Source organism: Carassius auratus, chromosome 37 (assembly GCF_003368295.1).
Source record: "Carassius auratus strain Wakin chromosome 37, ASM336829v1, whole genome shotgun sequence".
Taxonomy (NCBI): Eukaryota; Metazoa; Chordata; class Actinopteri; order Cypriniformes; family Cyprinidae; genus Carassius; species Carassius auratus.
This window is the reverse complement of record NC_039279.1, coordinates 3432771-3458742: the sequence shown is the minus strand read 5'-3', so window position 1 is coordinate 3458742 and position 25972 is coordinate 3432771. Positions and strand designations below refer to the sequence as shown.

The following is a 25972-nucleotide window of genomic DNA, read 5'->3' as shown; positions in this document are numbered from 1 at the left end:
TGTTGTATGAAAAACACTGCTCTGTAGCAAAATGTAGCCAAGATGTTAAAGGCGGTGTTTGGAGTCTTAGGTTCATGGCAAGCGATAAGATGACCAAAGTCTTTAAAATAATTGGCATCACTGCAGTGTAACAGGCTCTGTAATCCATTCTACCCTCCATATCTCTCCTTTACACTGTGACGCACACAGAACTGCTTTTCTCGCCTACTGTATTTCCCAGAACAGCTCATTTGCATTTCTGGTGCTTTTCTATGTGTTTCCTTTTCAGTATATCTTCCTCGGCATAGGGATGATTTTGGGCATGCTCCCCCATGCATTTCTGTTGCTCTTTCTTTGCTTTGTCATCCTCCGCAGCCTGTTCATCTAGTCACAGGTTGGCTCTACGTGTTTGGATGAGTGTGGTATTTCAAAGCAATTAGCATGAATGCACGTTTCCCCTGCAGTCTTATTTACTGCGTGATGTGTGAAGTGGCTTTTGTATCTCATGAGTGTATGGGTATGCACATGTGTATGTGTGTGTGTGTTTGTGCGCAGGGAAGGATGATCTTACTGAGCATTGTTAACGAAATGTTTATAACAGCTGCTTTTTTTCTTTGCTCAGTCAATCAAAAGGTTATTCCACTTCGACAAGACTCTGCAATAAGAAAAATGGATGACAGTAACAGAAAGATAACAGTGTTTCAGAGCGCAACACATTCACTAACCACTCACAAGGCAGTTTAGCAGGTGCTAAATGAGCTGATAAGCATCTAATGCATGCTAAATGTGCTTCACTGCATTTACATTAAGTCACTACTGTCGTTTTCTAGGCAAAAATAGTTTTTTTATATGTGAATTTGGTCTAATATATATATATATATATATATATATATATATATATATATATATATATATATATATATATATATATATATATATTCACCTGCCGCAAGTTATGTTATTAACGACAATGGAAAACATTATGAAATAAGGTATTTAAACATGTTTATGTACATTTCTATTAATTCTGCAACAAGTTCTTCATCAAATGTTGAAGAAAAGCATTATAACCTGGAATGCATTCACTTTCTGCATTTTAAAGACTGGATTCAGGTGTCTGGATCACTGAAGAAGCAGTACTGTAGATTTGCATTAAAGTACAGCAGATCACAGTAGTCTGCTGCGTCCACTGCATTTCATCATTACTGATATAATTTTTTTAGTGAACTGGGCATTCAAATAAAACATTTCCAGCGTGCATTTCATTTTTAGTGAATCCTCCCTCTGTGTATTTGGGTGTGGGGGGGGGGGGGGGGGGGGGGGTATTAACTTGCATGAGTCTATGAGTGGGCTATGTGTTTTAAAGTGAGCTATATTATGTTTTACTGAGTTCTGTCTCTCTCATAACTAGTTCTGTCAGAAGAGCATACTGAGGAATGCTAGAAGATTTCAGAAATGACAGAGCGAGGGATAAAAAAATGATAGAGAGATAAATGAGGTGATATAACCTTTGGTGCGGTAAACAAATCAGCTTTATGAATATAGTACTTCCATAAAATGCCAATGGTGTTGTAAAAATGCCTTAAAGCCCTTAAATTTGCCACAATAAATTATGGTGGTTTGGGAAATGAAAGTGATGGGAAAGGGGGAGGAAAAGGCAAAGGAGAGGGCAAGGAAAAGGAAGGAACCTGGGATAAGGAAATAAAGAAGTACAAATGGACATTGAAAGGCAAAGGGAATAGGAACAAGAAAGAAACTAAAAGGGGTAGGAGGAAGAACAGGAATGAACTGGGGTAACACTTTAAAATAGGGAACACTTATTCACCATTAATTATTATGACTTTCCCCTCAATAAAATACTAATTTGCTGCTTATTAATAGTTAGTAATAGAGGAGACAGTGAAATAAAAAAAAAATAAATAAAAAGGAAATAGAATGGGAATGAAAGAGGAAGTGGAACAGAAAAGGGAAGGGAAGGGATAAGAAAACAAGAGGAAAGGAAAAGTAAAGGAGGGAAAATAGATCAAAGTACAATGATATTCAAGATAGAGTAGAAAGGAAAAGAAAGAAGACAGACAACAAACTAAAGGAACTGTAGACAGGTAAACAACACAAGGATGAAGACTGCATGTGCCATCACAGACTGTCTGTGATCCACGCTCATGTTTCATCACACATTCTTCTCTCTTAAAGAGACAAATCACTACTTTCATGACAACCATACGCATCCTTAACAATCTCACACAGCAGGATAATCACTTCATTGCAGGCTTTTTTGTCTCCCAACAATGTTTCTCTCCTCGAAGTGCTGTTTGGAATCACTGCCTCAACACTTAGCAATAAGCCACATGGTATTTGTCTTGCGCAGACAAGCTAACACAACAAACAGAGAAGTATAGACATTAGCCTCTAGCAGGCAAAGCCAAATCAGCCTCCAATGCTAGTCTAAGTCAAGGTAGTAATGACTTTCTGTGAACTGTGACACAGGCAGCTTTTAACATCAAAAGTATTTGCTTAATTAAAGGGCTACAGGAAGTAATGAGCTGTCTGGACTAGATAACCATGCATTCCTGCTTTATTAAGATGAGTCAGTTGTGCAGAGGATGATTTAGAGGAGTAGTATCACACATCTGAAGGTTATGACACCTCAAGGGTTTCATTCACTCATTGACACTTTGGTTTTCTGCTTTATTTGGTGTGAACCACCTTTCAGAGGTTAACAGGGTGAAGGTTCAAAGATTGATTTATTATGTGGCCTCCATTAACACCGTGTGTTCTCATGAGAAGACCCTTCAAAGATGGTCCCTTCTCTCGATGAAGTATTCAAAAGGCCATTGGTATTAATAGTATATGTAGTCATGGATTCCAGAAGGAGATGGATTCGATCTTTGAACCTTTACCCTGTTTGTAACAAACAAGTGTTAACATTGGTAATTTAGATTTAATATTATATTTTACTTAACATCTTTATATTGTGTGATTTTTGAAACCATTTAAATATTTAATTCAAATAGTAATCAGAATTCAAGATATTATACAGGTTTTTAAGATTGCTCAAAAATAAAAATAAAATATTATTATTGCCATTATTTAATTTGTTATTACTATTTTAACTTCCCTTGCTCTGTCTCTCTGACTCGATTTCTCACAGGCTGAACACACTGCATGTCTACTATTATTGTTATTATGTCTAATATTATCACCACTAGTTTTATGATTTCTTCATTGCACACTGGTTGTCCTCTGTGTTGTTGGATTCCATCTTTCTGGGAGTGTGTTTTATTGCTTTCTACTCAAGGATGCACTGACAACCATTCTTGTTCCTAGATATTTTTGATACATTAAATTGATAATGAATCAGATGTGTTTCATAAGTGAAAACAATTTAAAATATAAAATATTGAATGAAATACTAATTATTATTATTATTATTATTAATGGCTATGTGTTATATTTGATATTATGTTTTATTATTTTTATATTGTATGCAATTTAGAAATATTTAAATATTTATATTACATTTTTATTTACAAAGTAATCAGAATTCATGACATTACATAGATTTGAACTTAGCAAAGACAGCTCAAAAATAAAATAAATTAATATATCATTATTAAGAACATTATATAATGTAATAATAATAATAATAATAATAATTATTATTATTATTATTATTATTATTATTATTATTATTATTATTATAAAAAGTAGTAAAATAAAATGTGATAGTTCCATGATTTATTATCTAGCCCATACATACACTCCAGAAATGATGTGCTGTGGTGCTCTTGCTAAACATGCAGGTTTGAATCTGCCCCTTGATCCCATTCCTGCTCTCAGTGTGAGGCTCTCAAATTCCCTGTGCCCTTTCATTCGTTTTTAACAAAAATTGGCCCCAAATAAACCTCAAATAGCAAAGGCACTCAGTTCATACAATGCTCAACAAAATCTACAACCAAATGGTTCACGAGGAACAGCTCTGTCATGCTTTGTCAAGTCAGGGTATGTGAAGAAGCACTAGATTGCCATACATATCTAGGCCTGTATGTCAATGGTCTGAAAGTGATTTATACAGCCAAACGCCGCTGCTCTCTGGAGAGCATCAAATCACTCAAATCTTACATCCAACTCCTCTGCAAAGTGGCCCAGACTGAATCATTTCAGAAGAAGGAGCCGAGAAAAGAATGCTCTCCACACACGGCAGACTCCGAAAGCTTTCTGCATCTCCTTCACCATCGGTCTCTTTCTATCTTATGAAATTTTCCATTTAACCCTCTGACAGCACAAGCTCGGTATCAAACCACAACCGTCCTTTCAGGAGCTGTAATAGAGCAACGCTGTCTCCCCAACTGCAAACGGCTTTTAGTGCACATCTGTGTGTGCAAGGGAAATGTGCCAATAAAAAAACAAGCGGCATCTGAGAGAGAAATATTATACACACATGCATACACACATACATACATATACACACACATATATATATATATATATATATATATATATATATATATATATATATATATATATATATATATATATTATTAAATAAAATTAAATAAAAAAAAGTGACATTAAGCAGATGTAAACATCTGGCACCACACAACACATGCAGACGTGCATCAACAACTTCTCCTCCAGCAGTGGAATCTACCCAAACATTAATTAGCATTCATCTGCCGCCCCTGATCTCCTCTCATTTGGTCTAGATGACGGCGCGACCCCGGCTCAGAGCTCCAGCCGAGCGCTGGATTTTAAGTGCGGCTGTAAGAAGATAAATCGTATAAGCCGCAGACACGCACCTCTCAACTGCGTCTGGCAATCTGATGAAGCGCACAGCATCGCATACACGGCTGAACAGCGTCGGTTTACGTCGCCACGCGCAGCAGGAGATACTCAACAGATAACGCACAATGAATACAGATCCCTTTCAACCTGATGTTGACGTATTGTCTCGTACATGCTGAAAAATAAAGTGGCATTACGCACTTTCTTTAGTCGGTTGATGCACAGCAACTTCCTTCAGATAACTCGCTCACTCTGCCTACATACTATAAAATAAATAAATACATAATAAATAAAACTTCTGTACGATTCACGAAAAAAGAAAATATCCCACATTACCTAATGGTACAAGTCCATAAATGTGCATCCGGTGCGTGCGCTAAAGTTTCCAAACAGACTTTCTGTCCCATGCGTACCATTGTCTCCGCGTGTCTGCGCTCCCCTGTCGAGCGTGTGCTGCTCTGCTCCGTTTAGGATGCGTGCGTGCGCGCGTGTGTGGGAGAATCCTCTCTCACTCCTCTGCTGCAGCAGCTCGGGCGAGCCGAGCGCTCTGATTGGCCGTCTCAGAGCTCACAGAGCGTCCGTCATGCGTGCGCCAGCACTCGCTGCTTCACTCTCTCTCTTACTAGATTTCTCACAGGCTGCACACAATTATTATTTTTATTAGGCTAAGACTACGTATTGAGTTAATTTTATGTCTCTCTTTGATCATATCAATATTATCACCACTAGTATTTCATTTTCTATGTTGCACACTGATGCTTTCTTGAAACATGTTTTATTGGCTTTCTACACATAGGTATTTTTCAAACACTAAATCGATTATGAACCAAATGTGTTTCATAATTGATGAACTATGCAGCATTGACACTGTTATCGAGCAGAATTGAATCAACACTGATCTGACTTGAGCTGAATAGCGACACGCAGTACCGCCGCTCCCTATACGCAGAGTACGCAGTCTGCCTAGGGCACCAACTCCCAGAGGGGGCACTATCCCAGTTGCTCAAAAAAAATACAAAATACAACATAATAATAATAAAAAAAAACATTCGCTATTCTCCCATCCGCGCTCCCGACCGCTCGCACCCCATGTTTGCGGCTGAATGTTCATAATTGATGGATGGACATCTATGCCCAGGTAAAGGACATCAGCAATCCGGCGCAGAGAATAGAAAACTAAAGTAAAAAAAAAAAAAAGGTATAAAGAGAAAATAAAAAAAAAAAAATTTAACAACATGCACAGCAACATTTACTCTGCTGTGTAGGTAAAAAAATTAATCAAAATGAACTAACTTTTAAATCTTGACCAAAAAAAAAATAAATAAATAAAAAAAATAAAAATGATTACACCATAACTGCCCAGAAAAAATTATGTTCACTCAACATAAAATAACCTTATGTGACACATTTATGCAACCACTCTTTCAACTCAACAAATAATACTTGGTTATAATTATTTATTTATTTTTAAAGAAAACTATATCCGAGCAACTTACAACAACTGCAAGTCATGCCAGAATAGAGTGAAGAGATGACCAACTGTCTAAGGTATTTCAGTAATATCAGATAAGAATTTTAATTGACTCTGTGTCTTTAATTGTATCTCATATGCAACTTGTATTCTCCAGGAAATATCTTTAGCTTTATTATATTTAACATACTAATCTGAACACCAGGTGAGCGTAAACTGACATGAAAAAGGTACCCCTCCTGACATCACGGAACAACAAGACCTTAGTCTCTGAACTGAACAAAAATACTCCCTGTATGCATTCATGTGATGATTATGAGGAGACTAATGGAGTCTTGTGCTTGTACATGATGCACATGATCAATATTCACCCCTAGAAGAGAAGTATTTATGTCTGCAGATGAAATCTGACACAGATATCAAAGCGCTGGGGATGTTGTTAATGTAACCGAACACATCTACCCAGAATCTCACAAGATATCTATACGACATGAGACAGAGAAAGACACAAGAAACTCTCTTGTCTAAAAATGGATGGCATTATGTCTGCAAGGCATGAATATATGCAAATAATAATATAGAAAAGAGCAAAATATAAACCCTGTAACAGCTCAGATAGTTGTTACTAACTGGACATAAACTATATTAATTTATTTAGAAATTTTTTCTTAGTTTTTAAAAAGTACATTAAGCCTATTTCATATTAACTTTGCAACATAATACAATGCAAGCTAAGTTTTGAAATATTTAAATAATATAACTTTTTTAATGAACAAATCACAGTAAAAATCACATATACATACATATATATACATATACATATATATATATATATATATATATATATATATATATATATATATATATATATATATATATATACATATACATATATATATATATATATATATATATACATATATATATATATATATATATATATATATATATATATACACACACACACATATATATACACACACATATACATATATATACACATACATATATACACACATACATATATACACACATATACATATATACACACATATATATATATACACACACATATACATACATACACACATATACATACATACTAGGGCTGCACGATTCTGGATAAATTGAGAATCACGATTTTTTTGATCTCATATAGAGATCACGATTCTCCTACGATTCTTTATTATTATTATTACTATTAACATTATCATTATCACAAGTATATAAATTAATTATTTTATTTTGCAAGGATTCTTTAAATTGATCAAGTGTGACAAAGACATTTATAACAAAATATTTCTATTACACACAATTATTGTTCTTCTGAACTTTCTATCAAAGAAACCTGAAAAAAATCTACTCATCTGTTTTCAACATAATAATAATAATAATAATAATAATAATAATAATGTTTTTTTTTGAACGGCAAAACAGCATATTAGAATGATTTCTGAAGATCATGTGACACTGAAGACTGGAGTAATGATGCTGAAAATACAGCTGCACACCACAGAAATAAATTACATTTTAAAATACATTCAAGTGAAAGCAGTTATTTTAAATGGTAAATATTTCAAAACTTTACTGTTTTTGCTGTACTTTGGATCAGATAAATATAGTTTGGTGAGCAGAAGAGACTTTAAAAAAACATTACACATCTTATGGTTCAAAAACTTTTGACTGGTAGTGTATATATAATATATTTAAATATTTAAATCTAATATATTTTAATATTAGAATGATGAAAAAGTTGTTTAGATCACTGATTCAACGACTCACTCATAAACCTACTACACTTGTTTCATTTCTGGATGAATCAGCGTTTTTGAACGATTCTCTTGAATGAAAAATTAATTCATTGACAAATAAATTAAGACACTTGTCGCCACCTATTGGTGAAACAATGCAATCGACACAAACGTTATTTAAAGCGCAGTACTTTCAAAAGGGGATTTGTTATATTTTGATCGCTGCCATATAGACATCAATGTTTATATTTAAACTATAAACTTTATCCCAGTATTTCTGTGATAATATAAATGACTGTAAGACAGATATAATACTGTGTAGTTGAAAAGACTGTTTGTGAAGATGTTTCTTAACCAAACATGGTAAGAGCTCTCTCTCTGTCAGCGGCAGTGCGCGCACGGATTTGAATGATCCGGTAAGACTTTGTCAAAGGTTTAACAGACTCGGGGAATCGTTGTCTTTTAGAAATGAGATCGAGAGGGTGTCTGAATCGAGATCGCGATCTTTTAACGATTAATCGTGCAGCTCTAATACATACACACACACACACACATACATACACACATACATACATACATACGTATGTAAAGGGAAGTCGTGGCCTAATGGTTAGAGGATTGGACTCCCAAATTGAAGGGTTGTGAGTTCTAGTCTCGGGCCGGACGGAATTGTGGGTGGGGGGAGTGCATGAACAGCTCTCTCTCCACCTTCAATACCACGACTTAGGTGCCCTTGAGCAAGGCATCGAACCCCCAACTGCTCCCCGGGCGCCGCAGCATAAATGGCTGCCCACTGCTCCGGGTGTGTGTTCACAGTGTGTGTGTGCTCACAGTGTGTGTGTGTTCACTGCTCTGTGTGTGTGCATTTCGGATGGGTTAAATGCAGAGCACAAATTCTGAGTATGGGTCACCATACTTGGCTGAATGTCACTTCACTTCACTTCATATATATATGTGTGTGTGTGTGTGTGTGTGTGTGTGTGTGTGTGTGTGTATATATATAGATTGAGATTCTTCTACTCAATCAAGGATCCATTAAACTGATAAAATACACTTTTATTTGAAACAGAAATCTTCAGTAAAATTATGTGTTGTTTACTGAACTTTCTATTCATCAAAAATCCTGAAAAAATAAAACATAAATAATAAAATTTCACAAAAATATTAAGCAGCAATGTTTCTTGAGCAGCAAAACCGCAGAATGATTTTAGAATGATTTCTAAAGGATGAGACACTAAAGACTGGAGTGCTGAAAATTAAGCTTTTCATCACACGAAAAAAAAAATAATAAACTATATTAAATTGCAACAATATTTCATGATTTTACTACATCTACTGAATTTCTGTTCAAATAAATGCAGCCCTGAGAACCCCCCCCCCCCCCCCCAATCCCCCCAAAAAATAAAAATAAAAAATTACAAAAATTACAAAGCAGCAGTATATGTTATTTTTGTGTAGAATGTAAAATCCCACTGTCACACAGCACCTACTTATCACCGCAACAACAGTGTAAATAAAGCTTGAAAACACAAACTACATGCCCTAATTAAATATTTATGCCCTGGTGCATGCTGGGAATACCCACAGCTCTAGAAACCAGTATCCCATACTCCAGCACCACAAACACCACAACTAAAACCCTGCACAAACTCACTCACTTGCACTAAAGACATATCTTTGATTACAATAGTAATAATGAATGTATTCCTGTAGTTCAAATGGTAGCTTTTTTCCCCTTTCAAAGTTGTAGAACGTTTTACAAAAAAATACTGTTTCAAAATGTCCTTCAATTCAATGTGTTGTCTGAAGTTTTTTTTTGTAATTATTTGAGAAATTCAATAGCAATTTCTCAGTAAAAACCATCACGAATAGTGTATTGGCATTGATAGTGAAAGTCACAAACTGCACTTGATCCCATATAACATCATATTGATAGATAGATTTGACTTTTTTTTTTTGTGTGTCTGAAATCTACTTAAATCTGTGAACATAAATTACATTGGAATCAATACTTCAATCACTGTAAAACTATCATAGTCCTTAGAAGTGATAAGTAATGTTTACTTGAAGTTAGATCATGTTATGTAAAGCTAGAGTTATGTGCTTGAATTGAGTGCACATAAAAAAATAATAATATTAATAATAATAAAAATAATAATAATATTTTGACCTTTTCCTCTGCTTTACCACGGTTTCTTTTTTCTTTTCAGTGTGCAAAAACAACAAACAACCTCCAGCTACAACAGCGTACAGACACATTTAGCCTCATCTGCTTCAGTCAGCCTGTGGATCCATGGTTTTGCTCATTTGTTGCACTTCCTTTAATACTTTAAACCAACCAGTGGCTCTGGGCACACCTGCTTTAGTTATGTATTGTTTTGGTTTGGCCTGAAGATCAAGTGCACTTTGCAAAATTCCTTTTTTCAGAAACACATTAATTCTATGTTGCTTCTTGCTTCTTCTGTTGAGGATGCATTGATACTGGAACACTGGACTTGATGCGATAGGAATCACATCTGTAATGAGGTTCGAATACTAACTGACCTCTGTCAGGTTCCCTATACAGTCGCATTACGAAATCCACCAAAATTGGAGCTTATGAATGTTTTACAACTTCAGTGCTTAAAAAAAAATACTTGCACCATAATGGAAAAGAATAAACACATTTTGTATGCCCTTTATTGCCTAAAGTTATCAGACAGAATCATTTTTATAAGAAAGATATCAGTAATCTCATTTTCCAAGTGTTTGCCAAAGCACAGACTACTGAGACAGAAGCAAAAACCCTCTAACTTTGTTCCCCAAAAACTAGTAATCTCTAAATCATCAGTTGCTGGACATTCAATGGCTTAAAATCTCTGCAGTCTCCTGGGCTGGTGTTCCATTTATCCGCCCCCTTCCCCTGTGTGGATTACTCTTTAAAATTTAAACCAAGCATAAAACCAGCTCAGGGAGTACTTGTAAAATCCCTTGTCAGCCCCCATCCAATTACTCTGTGCTGGTTCAATGGACATCAATGACAAATTCCTCTGTTCGGGAATAATTAAAACAGATAGGTTTGATGCCCTAGTGTTGTCCAAGTCTGCTCAAAGAAGTGCACAAAATCAATTTCTTAATAATTTGACTTTTTTTTTTTTTTTTTTTTTTGTAATCTGTAGAATACATATTAGAAGAAGACTTTTGTTTAAAATATAGTTTTGACTTCAGAGGCTTTTCACAAAGCAATAAGACTGCACACCAACTTCATCTGCAGAGAATAGAAAAGCATGCTTTCAAAAGGTAAATATGCTATTTCTGACCACAATCTGGCCTTCCCATAAATTGCAAATCCACGTGGAGTTTATGTTAGAAGCATTATACCCATGGATTATTCCCAGCGGTGGATCTGGATTTGGGTTGTTGACGCACAACGAGCCCAATGACTTTTTTTAAACAAACAGCAATATTTTAGATAATAATATTTATAAGAAAGTGAAAATCTCTTAAAGGAAAAGTTCACCCCCCCCAAAAAAATAAAAAAATATATATATAGAATAATTGCTAAAAATGTACTCTAGATGATTTTGTATCTTAATCAAAACTGATCTGGGAAAATCTGAGCTGATTAAAAACATCACAATAAGTTCATAAGTCCACAATAAGTCCATAAAAATCTCTCACATCAAAACCCATAGACATATTTGTTTTGATTTGTAAATGTTGCTTAATCTGTGCATATTTCTCTCCTGATGCAGATGAGGCAACTATCATTCTGACAGCACCAAGTCAATGCAGAGGATTTATTGATGATAAAGTGATGTAATGCTCAATTTCTCCAAATCTATTCCAATGAAGAAACAAACTAATCTACATACTGGATGGCCTGAGGGTGAGTCCATGTCAGCAAATTTCCATTTTTAGGTGAACTATTCCTTTTTGTCCTCATTAGCTCAGTTTAAACAGTGATGTGGAAATGAAAAAAATAAAATAAAAAATGGAATTCCATGACCTCATTAAAATGAGGTCCTAAAGAGCCCCATGATTAATCATTATAAAATATTTTTAAATGTCATTTAGATGGAGTAGCATATCCAAAAGTCAGTTTTTTTTTTTTTTTTTCCTGCCAACTAAATAATTTCTTATCACGACACACTGAAAGCATGATCCCGTAACTGATGCATGTCAAGACAATTTATGTACATAAAAATAATCACTGAATCATTGTATCTGAGCCAACCTATTATAAATCTTTCCTGATGCAGGATGCCAACATTAGGGTTAACCCTTGCATTGCTCATACAAGGAAAGTTAGACTCACCAAAACCAACTTACAGTCAACACAACTAAAGATACAATTCAGAGCAAACAAATAAATAGTGTAGTCCTTAAGTGTTTACAGTTTTGAAGTGTAAGCATGCTGTTAACAACAAAGTCTAGTTTACTTTGCAGCATATTCTAACCCAGAGGTGCCCAAACTCAGTCCTGGACGGCCAGTGTCCAGCAGAGTTTAGCTCCGACCCCAAATAAGGTATACTTACACTAGACACGGTTGACTTGAACCGAGCCTGAGTGTGATTATCCCCCCTCCCCACTCCACCACTGGCCTGCACTCACACTTGCACTAACATTTCCGGACACTAGTCAAACGCACTCGGGCATGGTTCAAAATGTCTAGTGTAAATACACCCTTAGACAGACCTGAACCAGCTAATCAAGTTCTTACTAGGCATACTAGACACTTCCCAGCAGGTGTGTTAAGGCAAGTTGGAGCTAAACTCTGCAGCACACCGGCCCTCCAGGACCGAGTTTGGTCACCTCTATTCTAGCCTAAAACTGCACATTTAGACAAGAGTCGAGAGTTTCAGAAACGTGTAATGTGAACAAAGTAATTTGATATGTAACTTACTGACTGTTTAACCTAAAATAACTTAAGTATCTTTTAAAGCAGGGGTGCCCAATCTTGCAGAGTTCAGCTCTAAACCTAAAAAACACATTTGAACCAGCTTAAGAAGTTCTTCAAGAAAGGTTTCAGTCAAAATGGAAGACTAGAATCATTGCCTAATATGGTGACACTGAATTGACATTTCTTTTGATTGCATTTTGCTTAGTTATTTTTTGCACACAATGTGGATAAGCTGCAGTAGGTAAATACAGCAATGTGGACACACTTTTCCATGACCAAAAAATAAGGCTAGCAGTAAGTAACAGCAATAACAGTAAGTAAAATATATGTTTTGCTGCTGAAGAACATTACTACGCCTGGTTTGTTTTATGCCTGACACCCTGAACAGTTCAGTTCAATTCAGTTCAATTTTATCGATGTAGCACATTTAAAAACAACCATGGTTGACCAAAGTGCTTAATGTCTGAAAAAATAAAAAAAACAAAGAGTTCAGTTACCCATCACTCAAACTCTGTTTTGAGATTCAGTTTTTAGCTAAATGGAAACTTTCGATGGATGGATAGCAGAAAGATAGAGCAATGGATGGATGGAGCAACATAACAATGGATGGATAGATGAATGGATGGATAGACAGCAGAAAGATACAACAATGGATGGATGAATGAATGGATGGAACAACAGAACAATGGATGGATGGATGAATGAAAGAATTATAGAATGATGATGGATGATGGATGGATGGAATGACAAAAAGCTAGAACGACAGAACAATGGATGGATAGATGAATAGATGGATGGATGATGGAAAGACAGAACGATAGAACAATGGAAGGATGGAAAGACAAAACAATAGAACAATTTATGGATGGATGAAATGAAATTATCAACAGAATGAACAAATTAATGTCCATGTTGGTCCAATATGATTTATACTAGTTTGTTGCTTTTCCATGTTATTCAACAGCAAAAAAAAAAAAAAAAAAAAAAAAAAAAAAAATGCTGGAAAGCACTGGTTTATATTGAAGGGATGTCTACTGGTTAAACTATTGAAGAGGCCTAATAGGGACACCAACATATTTGGTATATTTGGATATCTAGTTTTCAAAGAAGTCTGTGATAGGATCTGTAATTGAGTCAAAATGCGTCTTGATCTCATCTGGCCTCACACTGCTTTAATCCATCCGTCTCCACTGCTCCTGCTGTTTTAGTCTATCAGGTGACATTTGTGGGAAGCTGAGTCACCCCTCAGATACACCTGCATGCTCTTGGTATCTTCACAGCGACAGTGGAGGTAATGACAGATGACGTGGCCCTCTCGCTGTGACATGAAGAGGTGCAGACAGAGACGTCTCAAAGGACTAGACTCAAAGTCACAGTCAAGGAATGAAGAGTGGACACAAACATGCACATACGCTGTGAGAAAATCTTGCAGTTAAGGATATTCACACGAGTACCACATGTACAGTACGCCCTATTCACATTGCTTTTACTTTTACACCAGCTAGTTGTAATGAATGATACCTCAAATTGTGTCAAAAGATCTCTCCTTCACTTAGAAAAGTCTCCCTTTTGATGTGGTTGTTAATAAATGTAACTTTTTTTTTTTACTTGCCACAAGAATGCTGTTGTGGGTGAGGTGTCGAGCGCATTTGACAGTCAGAAAAATCAGACATGAGGTGCGTGGAAGCCTTAGGAAGCTGTTAGGTCATAATTAATTTGCTAATGGTGCACTGAAAGATGATACTTAACGTAAAGTGGTTTAAAAACCGTAACCATAATTAATAGCATTGCTTGCTGTTCCACATGTCACTAAAAGCTGAGAGTCCTCAATCCAAGTCTCATTTCAGACACCAACTTTTGTAATGAGCAAAGTCACTGATATGGGGTCACCCTGTCTATCCTCTGCAGTTTGCAAAAGTCTAATTATTCCCGTGTTTGACTTCAGTCCCAGAGATAAACGGGTTTGCATTGAAACCAGCGTGGACTTCTACAGGGAGAGTAAAAAAAGGGACGCCGCTGAATCCGGATTTGCTAGTGATGTAGAGAAAATAAGCATTCCACGGTATTGTTTATATCCCACTGATATACACACACTCTAGCATAACGTGTATTTGGTATATTCAATGTGCGGTGGTATTCCAGGGCTAAGAAACGCTCTCCCACGGTGAAGTGAGGCGGATCACAAATGTTCTCTGCCTGTGGATCTGCATTGTGGGCCCAATTCAGAGCTCTCTCACACCTCTTTATCCTGGTCTTTTTTGCCTCCCTCTCTCGATATTTTGTGAGCCGAACAGAATTGTAGAATTAAACATCCTTCCATTTTGGAACACTGAATCTGTGTTGTGACACAATATACACAATATCATAACGTCTTTTGAAATCTCACTATTATTCTTAAAGCAATAGCTCACCAAAAAAAATAAAAAAAAAAAAAATAAAAAAAAAATAGCCTAATAAAAAAAAAATTAAGAAAATTAAAATGTAACTTATGTTTGGCTGACAGCATTTTAGTTTGACGATGAATAGCTGAAAAGTCAGGCAGTTGCAGAACTATTGTGGTTTGTGAGTGAGTGAGGCGCCTGTTTGATCAGATGGATTTAATCAAATGAAGATACATAGAAAATGTAAGAATGTCACAAAAGCGAGCGTAACCTATACTTGTTGTACAGTGTTGTTCTTTCTTTTTTTAATCTGTTAATTACGTTATAACCTATTATATATTTTGCGTGATCCTTTTTTATTTGTATTCCTTTTAGAGACTTAATTCCAAGTTTTGCTTTGAAATGACCATACGCCCAAATTTTCTGTCACAAAATCTTTTCGTAAATTAGGCCCATTGTATTAAATAAAATACAATAATAATGCTTCCTTGTGTAAAAGTCCATTCCCTGTTGTCCTTTAACATCAAAATTCATATTTAAGACTTTTTTATTTGTAAACAGTGCTTGATCTGTGCATATTTCTCTACTGATTCAGAGGAGAGGACTTTTTAACTGAAGAAAACAATATTATGCATAAAATTTAGCCAGAAATCTTTTAATTTACGAACATACCTTTTTGCTTCACAAGAGGTTAATTGATGGACTGGAGTGGTGTGGATTATTGTAATGTTTTTATCACCTGTCAGTCTCTCATTCTGCCGGCACCCATTCACTGCAGAAGATCCATTGGTGAACATGTGATGTAATGCTAAATTTATCCAAATCTGTTTATAAATAATGCATACGGTATATGAATTATTATTTTTACAACACTTATAAACATGTTAATGGTAATTTAATAAATTTGGTAGTTCACTAATCTATATAGAATTATACAGACATATAGCCATATGCAAAAAAAATAACATGAACCCAGACTTACAAATTGAACCATATTGTGAAAAGTTAAATGCATTTATAAGAATCTTTCATACAGGCTTCGAGTGCACCAGATTTCCTTGTGTTAGACAATGCTCTGGCATCACATTCCTTCAAATGAACATCCAGCAAGGGACACGCTGCTCTAATCTACCATACCTTGGTAAATCCTGTTCCCCCAGTGTAAGCTTGTTATAGCTGGTGTGCATTGGTGTACAGTATCCCTGGATTTTTCTGAGTGTGTGTGTGTGATTTCTGCATGAGGGATTAACAAAGAGCCAGAGAAACGCTTCTGTAATCCAGAGGTCCAACATGGAAGTGGGTAAATGTGAGTCTGCTCTAAATACGGCTGGCTTACAACAGCGCCTGACCATGTTGAGTGTGTGAGCTCCTGTTGTAGACACAGATAATCTTCTTTGAGGTTGAATGACATGGCCAGGTCAAGTGGAGAGAGGCCAAGAGCAGCAGAAATACAGCGTGAAGGGTCAGTCTAAAATATCACACGACAAAGGATGGTCAGACACAGCTTTGAAAAAAAAAATATTCATATGGACTTGAAATAAAAGAAGGATCTGAGCAATGTCTAGACAGAGACTAGATGAAAAAAAAAAAAAAAAACTGTAAACTCTGAGTTATCTCCCAGGAAAGCATTAAAAACACCCAGACTCCTTAGTAAGTATGACAACACCCTAGCAACATAGCAGCATGTTCTACCCACAGGGGTATGGAGTTGTTGAAAAGCAAAGACAAAACTCATGTCGAGCGTTTCGTGGGAGGGGACACAAGAAACCAAAACAGTGAAGAATTATTAGCTAAAATGTATTTCTTACAGATAAACAACACGACCCTGCTGTATCAGAGCACCATCTTATTTCACACCTCATGAAACCTTACTTAAGCATGCCCTGGTGATAGTGTGAGTCTGTGAGCTGCAGGGTTTTTCACTGACGGTCTCACCTGCTCACTCTTAAGGAGTATGAAATATTTCATAAATCTTTAGTATTGCCATAACTCGTAAGACAGCAGGGGGGTGTTTTTCAAAGCAACTAGATGTAGAAACCGCTTTGATCCGCTGAGACATGATTGTTTGAAAGAGGCTACCTGGTAAACAAGAACAGCTTTGTAGTCACTGCCTCTACTGCTCTACTTCATGTGGAGTGATTCATAAATTCTACACATCCAAGACGCTTCTGAAGGTAATCTACATAATGACATTAGTTTGAAATTTAGCAACAGCGCATTGCGTAGAATGAGACGGAGCCCACCCACAATTAGTGGCATCATGCATTGTGACAAATATGCAAATTTAAGGTAAAGGGGTAGTAAAAAAAAAAAAAAAAAAAAAAGAAGAAGACTCCATCATTTACTCACCCTTTTGTTGTTCAAATATTTATGCAGAAATATTTTTTCAAACCATAGAAATGCTCTTTGAAATAACTGTCTTGTCCCTGTCTTTGCTCTGTGTTATATATATATATATATATATATATATATATATATATATATATATATAATTTTTAATTCAAGAAGCACTTCATATTAGCTCTTCATTCAACAATAATCACCCTAAAAAGAGTATTCCTAACTCAAGCTAAAACTAAAATATTTCTTGGTAAGTGAAATAAAGCTTAAATAAATTAAATAAACATTAGAGGAAATAAGTAAGAAATCCAAATTAAGTGAAATTGAAATAAGTTGAAGTAAAAATATTAATACAAGTGAAATAAACACATGACATTACAAACTAAACAAAAAACACAACAAAAAATAAAATTGTAAATATTAATACATTCCACAAGTCCATAATAATAATAATAATAATAACAATAATAATAAATTAGAATACAGATAAAACAAATAATATTTTATCTTAAACATAACTCTAATCTACATAACCTAAAAAAAAAAAAAAACATTACTATTTAAACTTTTTTTTTTTTTTTCAGCTGCTTAAAACAAAACTAACACTGCAAAACAAAAAGCTGCATTATAGTCTCCCCTTCGCACCTCTCTGCTGTCTGCTTCAGATGAATTGCAAGCACAGGCACCGATGGCTTGACGAAACAAATCATTGTGAATCCCCATGCCTGCTAATGGAGGATGGCTGACATGCTAATCACTTACCTCATTAGCCTGTGTAACAGGATAATACAGGGCCAACTAGTCAAATGTGGCTTCCTTTGTCACCACTGTAACAGCGATTTTTGTACCCATGATAAATCGTGGGCTGGTTAGCATCCCCGTTCTAGCAATCAGATGTGCATTCTGGGAAGTGATATGTTGCATGTAAAGGCTGGCTGCTAATTCTTGAAGTAAATCCCTCTTTATCATCTTAAGGAGAAGAAATCACATTAAAGGGATTGCGTCACTTATACAAGATTTCCACCACGTCTGTTTGACAAAGGTGTCTGATCCTTGTCATTTTCTATTATAACTCCTGCAGGATGAATGTATGACACCCAGGATTTTTATGATAGGAGCAAAAAAAAAAAAACTATCTTATGTTACTCATCGGTCATGTTTCATGCTGATTTAACAAAAGCAAGATAAATCTGTAGCTAAAATTGTCAATTCAACACAATCTTAACACATTATATTTTTCCACTGCAGTCTTTAGTAACTGTAAGCAAATTGATAACTTGACTTTCATGTTATTTATCTGCTCATGTCACATTTGCAATTCTATGAAAGACCCACATTTTTTATTTTTACACTATTATCCTCTGTATTCAGTATATTGAGATTTCTTTCATGCTGCCAGTGTTTTCTGTAAAAATCACACTTATACACAGCACAGAGTCTAATGTAATTGCCCTTAGTATGAGCATTTAATTATGAACTTTGGGGGAGCTGTCAGCTTGCTTCCTGAAAAGCTGCTCTGAAACACTTAGACTTGTTTAGGCGGTTTGGAGAGCAGAGGAAGTGCTTCTAATAGAATTTGGGTTCAATGTTTGTGTTGGGCAGGCTTGATGAAAGGCTTGTGGGAAGTCCTGGCCTAGTGGTTAGAGAGTTTGACTCCTAACCCTAAGGTTGTGGGTTTGAGTCTCAGGCCGGCAAAACCACGACCTGCCCTTGAGCAAGGCACCAAGCCCCCAACTGTTCCCTGGGCACCGCAGCATAAATGGCTGACCACTGCTCTGGGTGTGTGTTCATGAATGGGTTAAATGCAGAGCATTAATTATGAGTACTTTGTTACTTGCCATGAGGTTAGTGGGGTTAAACCAAGAGAAAACAACTGAAATTGTGTTTCTGACATTCCGGAAACGGTGGATGGCCAAACTAACAATAAAGAAAACAATTGCCAAAAACACCGGCAAGGCATGTATTTAAACATTATCACACTGACTTGTGTACATGAGTACATGTTATTATTGTCTTAAAGTTGTACCTAAAACACTTCAGGTAAAAATGCAGTTGTTATGCAAGATATTCATATCTGACCTAATGCTTACAAATTATTTTGTTGCTGTAGCCTAATACAGCTGGGTTGATTCATTTGTGTCAAATATATAAAACATTTAAATTGAAATAAATAAACAATTCAACAAAAACAGTTAAGTTAGATGTTTCTACCAACAATAAATCCAATCCAATCAATCAGTGTTATTGTCTATTAGCATTGAGGTAATTTCTTTTGAATATAGATGACCTCATTGAAAATAAAATAATAATTAAAAAGGTATTGTCTATTAGCATTGAGGTCATCTATTTAGCATACACAGAACCACAAATAAAATGAAATGAAAAAAATATATATTGTCTATTAGAATTTAGGTTACATATTTATAATATACGTAATACAATTTAGCATATTTTAAGTTAATAAAATAAAATATATTGTACATTTTTGTGCAATTAAATGTTCATTTTGTAAGTTAAAAAGTATAACTATAATTAAAAGTATACAGTATATTTTATTAAATAAAATACTTTGTAGAATGATAACGTCTCTACTCCTACTAACACTAAAAGCAAGTAACTGCATTGCACAGATATGATGTTAACTAAAGCCTGTTTCCTACTGTGGGCTATTTCCTACCTCAGGCTTCTCTTTTTATAGGAAACACACCAACACATGGAAGAAACCCACATGCTTCAAGCATAATTCAGTCTGGAACAATGCAGAGCCAAATATCCTATTCACGATTATAGCTAATTCTTCACCCAACTGACACAAATCCATTAATCTGTTTTTACTGTCCCATCGCCTCTCATCTCAACTTCTACGCCGTGTCTGTCAGATCCTTCTCTGGGATTTCCAGCTCGTGCACTTCCAGGGAAATGCTGCAGACCCCCGTCCCCGAGCAGAGTGATCCCTCCAGTGGGCCCCGAGTGGCCCTGAACGGCCCCAAAGCAGACAGTCGTGGGTGGCGCTCCATTCCTGGATCTCCTCCACCATTGGGTTTAAACATAGACACAGCTCTGTATGTGCGCCTGCAAGCAGATAGGGCCTCTGTGCCAATCTTGTGAACAGACTTCGCCAGGATATTCCATCTACCCATAATGCCTGCACTGTGCCTATGTTGTCAAGCAAGAATGAGTCTATGTATGTGTCATCAGCGCACCTGTGAGTATTCAATTCTGCTGCTATGGACAGATTCGCCCTTGTGTTACAAATCGCAAACACTCGGGACTCTCAAAAGTGCACGTTGGGCGGTATAAGAGTGCCAACACTATCTGTGTCATAATTCACAGTGGCCATTTGAATGCCAGGTGTCTAGTGCTCTCAGGCAGATGGCATATAACTACTGCAATATTAGCTGGTCTTACTGCCATCTGTGAGCAAAACACGTACCTGTGATCAATGAAGAGATGGTTGTGAGTGAAAGTGGTCTGGGAATACAGTACTCGTTCTGCAAACACAGCTGGCAATTAACACTTCATTACTAGGTTTACCATGTTTTGTAATTGGCAGAGATGCTGTGTGATTTATGTACACCTACATGAAGGGAAGCATGATGCGAATATGTACTACACAAGTGTTGAGAAATTAAATATAATATGAATGTTTTGGTTTGTCACCCATGCTGCCTTCAAGCCATGAGTGCTTATAGGACTAGCGCTTATGGATGGCAAAAATAAAAAAACAGGAAACTTTGGCTTTTATTCAGACTTTCCAACATGGGGATGTTGTGTGAATGGTCTATATATATATATATATATATATATATATATATATATATATATATATATATATATATATATATATATATATATATAGTTGGTGATAAGTTGGTTCTGGTCATAATCTCTGAAACATTTTAGTTTGTACACTTGCAGAATAAATACTCAGAAAAAGTTTGAGTGTAAAAATCTTAGACATATCTTTTGCTTTATTCTGTACCAGCAGCACTGAAACGATGTTGGCTGTATGAAATAACTAGTCTAACCCATCAATTTGGTTCAGTCCAAAATAACTTGGACACTTGTTAAGTTAAAATAACTGTAATTACAACATGTGAACTGAGGCTGAAGTTCCCTGCTCTTTTGATTTCTGGCAAAAAGGGCACACTGCATCTTATTCTGGTTAAAAGCCACGAAAAGAGACTGTCTGAAAACATGTAAAATGATCAATTACAGTTTGATTGTTTTTTTTACATAACACAACATATAGCATAGCATATAACATAACCACAACATATAGCATGTAATATAACATAACAAATAACATAACACGATTAAACATTTTTATTATATTTTTGTAGGGACAGGGATATATATAAAAAAGAAAACACACATACACACATACACACATACATATACACACCCATGTCAATCGTTATAATAATAAAAAAAATCTCAATATATTATATTACATGTACTTTACAAAACAAATGAATGAATTAATAACATTTAAGAATAAATAAAATAAGTACATTTTGAAGACAGTAATTATAGTTTATGTCAAATCCATGTAACTTATTCTAATAAAAACAATAAAAAAATGCAATATTTAGATAGATTGCTGTAGAGACTTTATAATCATAATGTCTGTCAAATCCACTGACTGTTCTTCATCAAGTATTCACTTAATTTACCTGGAGCCATGTAATCACTTTTTTTGTTTTGTTTTTGGGTGGACTGTAGACTTAATCTCCTGAATATGTATAAATTAATTCACCCAATCCAATTGCAACTTCAGATTTTTTGTTACTGCTCATAATTCTGTGTTGAACATGTATCAGACGGTCAGTTAATAGACAGTGAGAGCTCCGTAGGCGAGCAGTCTGATACTGAAACTCGAATTTCCCAGGAGGACTTAAAGGCAGCACAAGATACCACTGAAGCTATTAAAACCAGCCTGAAACACTGAACAGCGAAGTTCTCAAAAGAGGACAGAAAATCAGACTCAGTCACAGAAAAAAAAGAAAAAAAGAAAAAAGAAAAAAGCAATCCACTTAAGTAGGGATGAGCATTTTTTGTTTAAATACTTAAGGTTTTCTTTTAATTCAAAATGTGCGTTATATATATATATATATATATATATATATATATATATATATATATATATATATATATATATATATATATATATATATATATATATATATATTATTTTATTTTTTGATTTTTTTAAACAGATTTATTATATACAGATACAGTTGGCTTAAAATAATATTTCACCAATCATAAATTGCTATTTCATATATCAAGGAATAGACAAATATTTTTATTGGCTAATGAGCTATAGCATGACTTCAGCAGCTCACAAGACATGAGTAACAGCTTAAAGGGATAGTTTACCCAAAATCGAAATTTCCCTATGATTTACTCACCCTCAAGCCATCCTATGGGTCTTTAACTTTCTTCTTTCAGATAAATCGGAGTTAAATTATATATGTCTATGTCCTATGTCATCATCTGGAACACCACCCCCTTGAGAACATACATACGACAGTTTGCAGAAGCTCACAGTTTATAAAGTTTAAAATCTGGATATTTTTCCTACACAAATACTTCGCTTCACTTCAGAAGGCCTTTATTACCCCTGGAGCCGTGTGGAGTACTTTTATGATGGATTGATGCACTTTTTTGGGCTTCAAAATCTCAATCCCCATTCACTGCCATTATAAAGCATGCAAGACCCAGGGCATTTTTTATATAAATCCGACTGTATTCATCTGAAAGAAGAAAGTAATATATACCTAGAAATAGGTTCATTTTCATTTTGGGGTGAATTATCCCATTAATACTTTCTTTAAATTATGCTTTATTTGTAATTTTGGAGCCTGACAGTCCAGTCTCTGTTCACTTTCATTCCATCCATCCATCCATCAGAAACCATTCTCTAGAGCATATGTTCATCCACCGAAATTTGCATTCATTAAAGTGGATAAAATTAAGTCAATAGTCCGATCAAATAAAAATATAAGGAGCACATTTATGTATGTATATATACATATATATAACGAGACTGAGAGAGGCTGTTACTGAAAATTACCGTTAACCATGTTAGAAGTGAATGTCAGAGCACTAATGATTTGAGTGCTCTATTTAATTGAATCCTGGAATATTAATTGTACAGTGGTCTCACTCTAATCTGTTGGACCTGGTAGATTTGAGCCTGTGAATCACCTCTAGATGTGACCATATGGCAGCCACCGGTGGAATCTGCCAGTAAACTGAGGTTTGCGACCTAACACATATGGGTGGGTCCGTAACATCTGCTCTGATGCTGCACTATGAGATGCTTGTAATCACTAAAAACAAACACAGACTGACATAAGCCACACAAAAACATTAATAAGTTTCTTTGAAGTGCATTCATCTTACTACATGCATCAGAGTGCTGCTCTTTTCATATGTTTGTGATACATTACTAGTACTACCCCCTGTGTAACCTGGACACATTATGCCTTTTAAATCAAAAGGTTTGAATTTCACCAGTTGGGCACTTGGGAGGGAAATCATTTTTTTCAAAGCTTTTCTTTCCTAACCTAAGGAGATAAGAGACATATTTCTTTCAGGGGTCATGATATGAGAAATCTATTTTTCATTGATCTTTTGAAAATAAAAGTTGAAAACATACTGTAATGGGCACCCACATTAATTTGACGTCAGAGTTTCGTCGGTTTGGATGATGTGAACACTGTTTTCTGAACATAAATCGTAATAGTGTTTGCTTAAAAAGATACTGGTGTGCAGTTTAAGTGCACTTCAAGTACAGCTCCCTGCTTATATAAATGTATATAAAATTGTCCTTCATTGTGGAAGTGGACCTGCAACTGTTGGGGTCCATTTGGGGTCCAAACATTAGCCATGTTTCTGTAAAGAAAATACCACCAATCAGAAAGTCCAAACCAGCACTGAGCTCCTCCCACTCCCATGAAGCACTGCAAATAAAACAATCAAATCAGTCTCCCTACACATGTTGAAAGCTTGACTGTGTTTATGGGGCAGTGTAACGATCATGAATTTTTTTTTTTTCTTTCTTTTTTTAAAGAGCATTATTTTCACATATTTTACCTACACTATATTCTACACTGTTGTTTCCATTCTTGCAAAAACTGTCTGTTGTGTTCCTGGTTCTCTGAAGTCTCTCCCTCAGAATTAAGCAATGTGCTCTGACTGGATTATGGGCTCAGTGTGTTTGTGATTCGCTAACCGTCGAGTGCACGTTGTCCAGAAAGTCCCCTTACCATTATGGGTAGTTGAGTGTTCCTGGGGCGGGGTTTATATAAACATTGTGGCTAGTGATGTCACAAACCCGGGAAAAAGCTCATTGTAGCCCCTACCAGCCATTTTTTTTTTTTTTTTTTTTTTGTAGTCCTTAAACTGGGATTTCTTTCAAAGAAAATGTAAAGAAAATAATTTCTATAATTCTAATTAAATCTATAAAGCAGTAAATTCATTTAAAAATCACAATAAGGAAGGGCAATGAATGTTTCACTGCAGGTTATAATGTTACGGCATTTGACAGGTTTGATTTCACTTAAAAACATGATTTGCTATTCAAGAAAAAAAAAAAAAAAAAAACACTTCAAAAGGACTGACCATGAAAAAAAGAAAATAAAAATTTCACCAACAAAATGTATCTAAAAGTGAAAAAATTACATCAATTTAAGTTCAAGTAAAGAGACTTCATATGTGGTTCTTCACAATAAAAGTCCATCCAAAGCTGTTTTTCTCTAGCAAAATCTAGACTTTAACAACAAAACCAGTCTAACATCAGTTTCAAGGAGCCAACAGCAGGGTACGAGATGCTCAGGAGGTGAACTGTTTTCCTTTAGGAAAACAGATCAGAGGGGATGGAGGGAGGCGAAGAGTAATTGGAGCCTTGTGGAGGATAGTTTTCAGACGGTTGGCTTCAAGGCCAGAGAAAATGATAAATGAATAAAAGAGGATTTTGATAAGGGCTTTGGAAATAGATTTCCAAGGGTGAGATAAGGCTCATATTCGATAGAATTATTTTGGGGCTGGTACAGTTTGTTCAGGTGACGCATTGCAGACATTAATTCAAACGTTTCTTGCTCTTTCTCTCCTTCCTCGGTCTTGGGAATCAAAGTCTGAGCAAAACAAAGAACCATCAGAGCTGCTAGAATTATTGGGTAATGGCACCAGGTTTTAATTTTTTTGGGGGGGTGCACCAATTTGCCTTCCGAAGATCAAAGACGGGTAGATCTATTCATAGTCACAAAGGGCAAGTGTGCAAGCATGTGCAGCCCAGCTTTTACCAGATTTTCAACATGTACGATACCATACTTATGCAATGTGCAACACAAAAGATGCTGCTGTCCGGTGATGT

The 25972-nt window shown here is 35.5% G+C and overlaps 1 protein-coding gene across 3 annotated transcripts in view; it reads right to left on the bottom strand.

Annotated features, from left to right (window-relative positions):
* Positions 1 to 25972, bottom strand: part of LOC113055913 (cadherin-18) — a 130929-nt gene that overhangs the window by 80432 nt on the left and 24525 nt on the right. For 2 of the 3 annotated variants that reach the window (XM_026222297.1, XM_026222294.1), the window contains exon 1: positions 5101 to 5609. The exons of the other annotated variant lie outside the window; for it this stretch is intronic. The gene's annotated coding sequence lies outside the window, so the exon portion shown is untranslated. Of the gene's footprint in view, positions 1 to 5100; positions 5610 to 25972 lie in introns of those variants that run through there. 3 annotated transcript variants of the gene reach the window in all.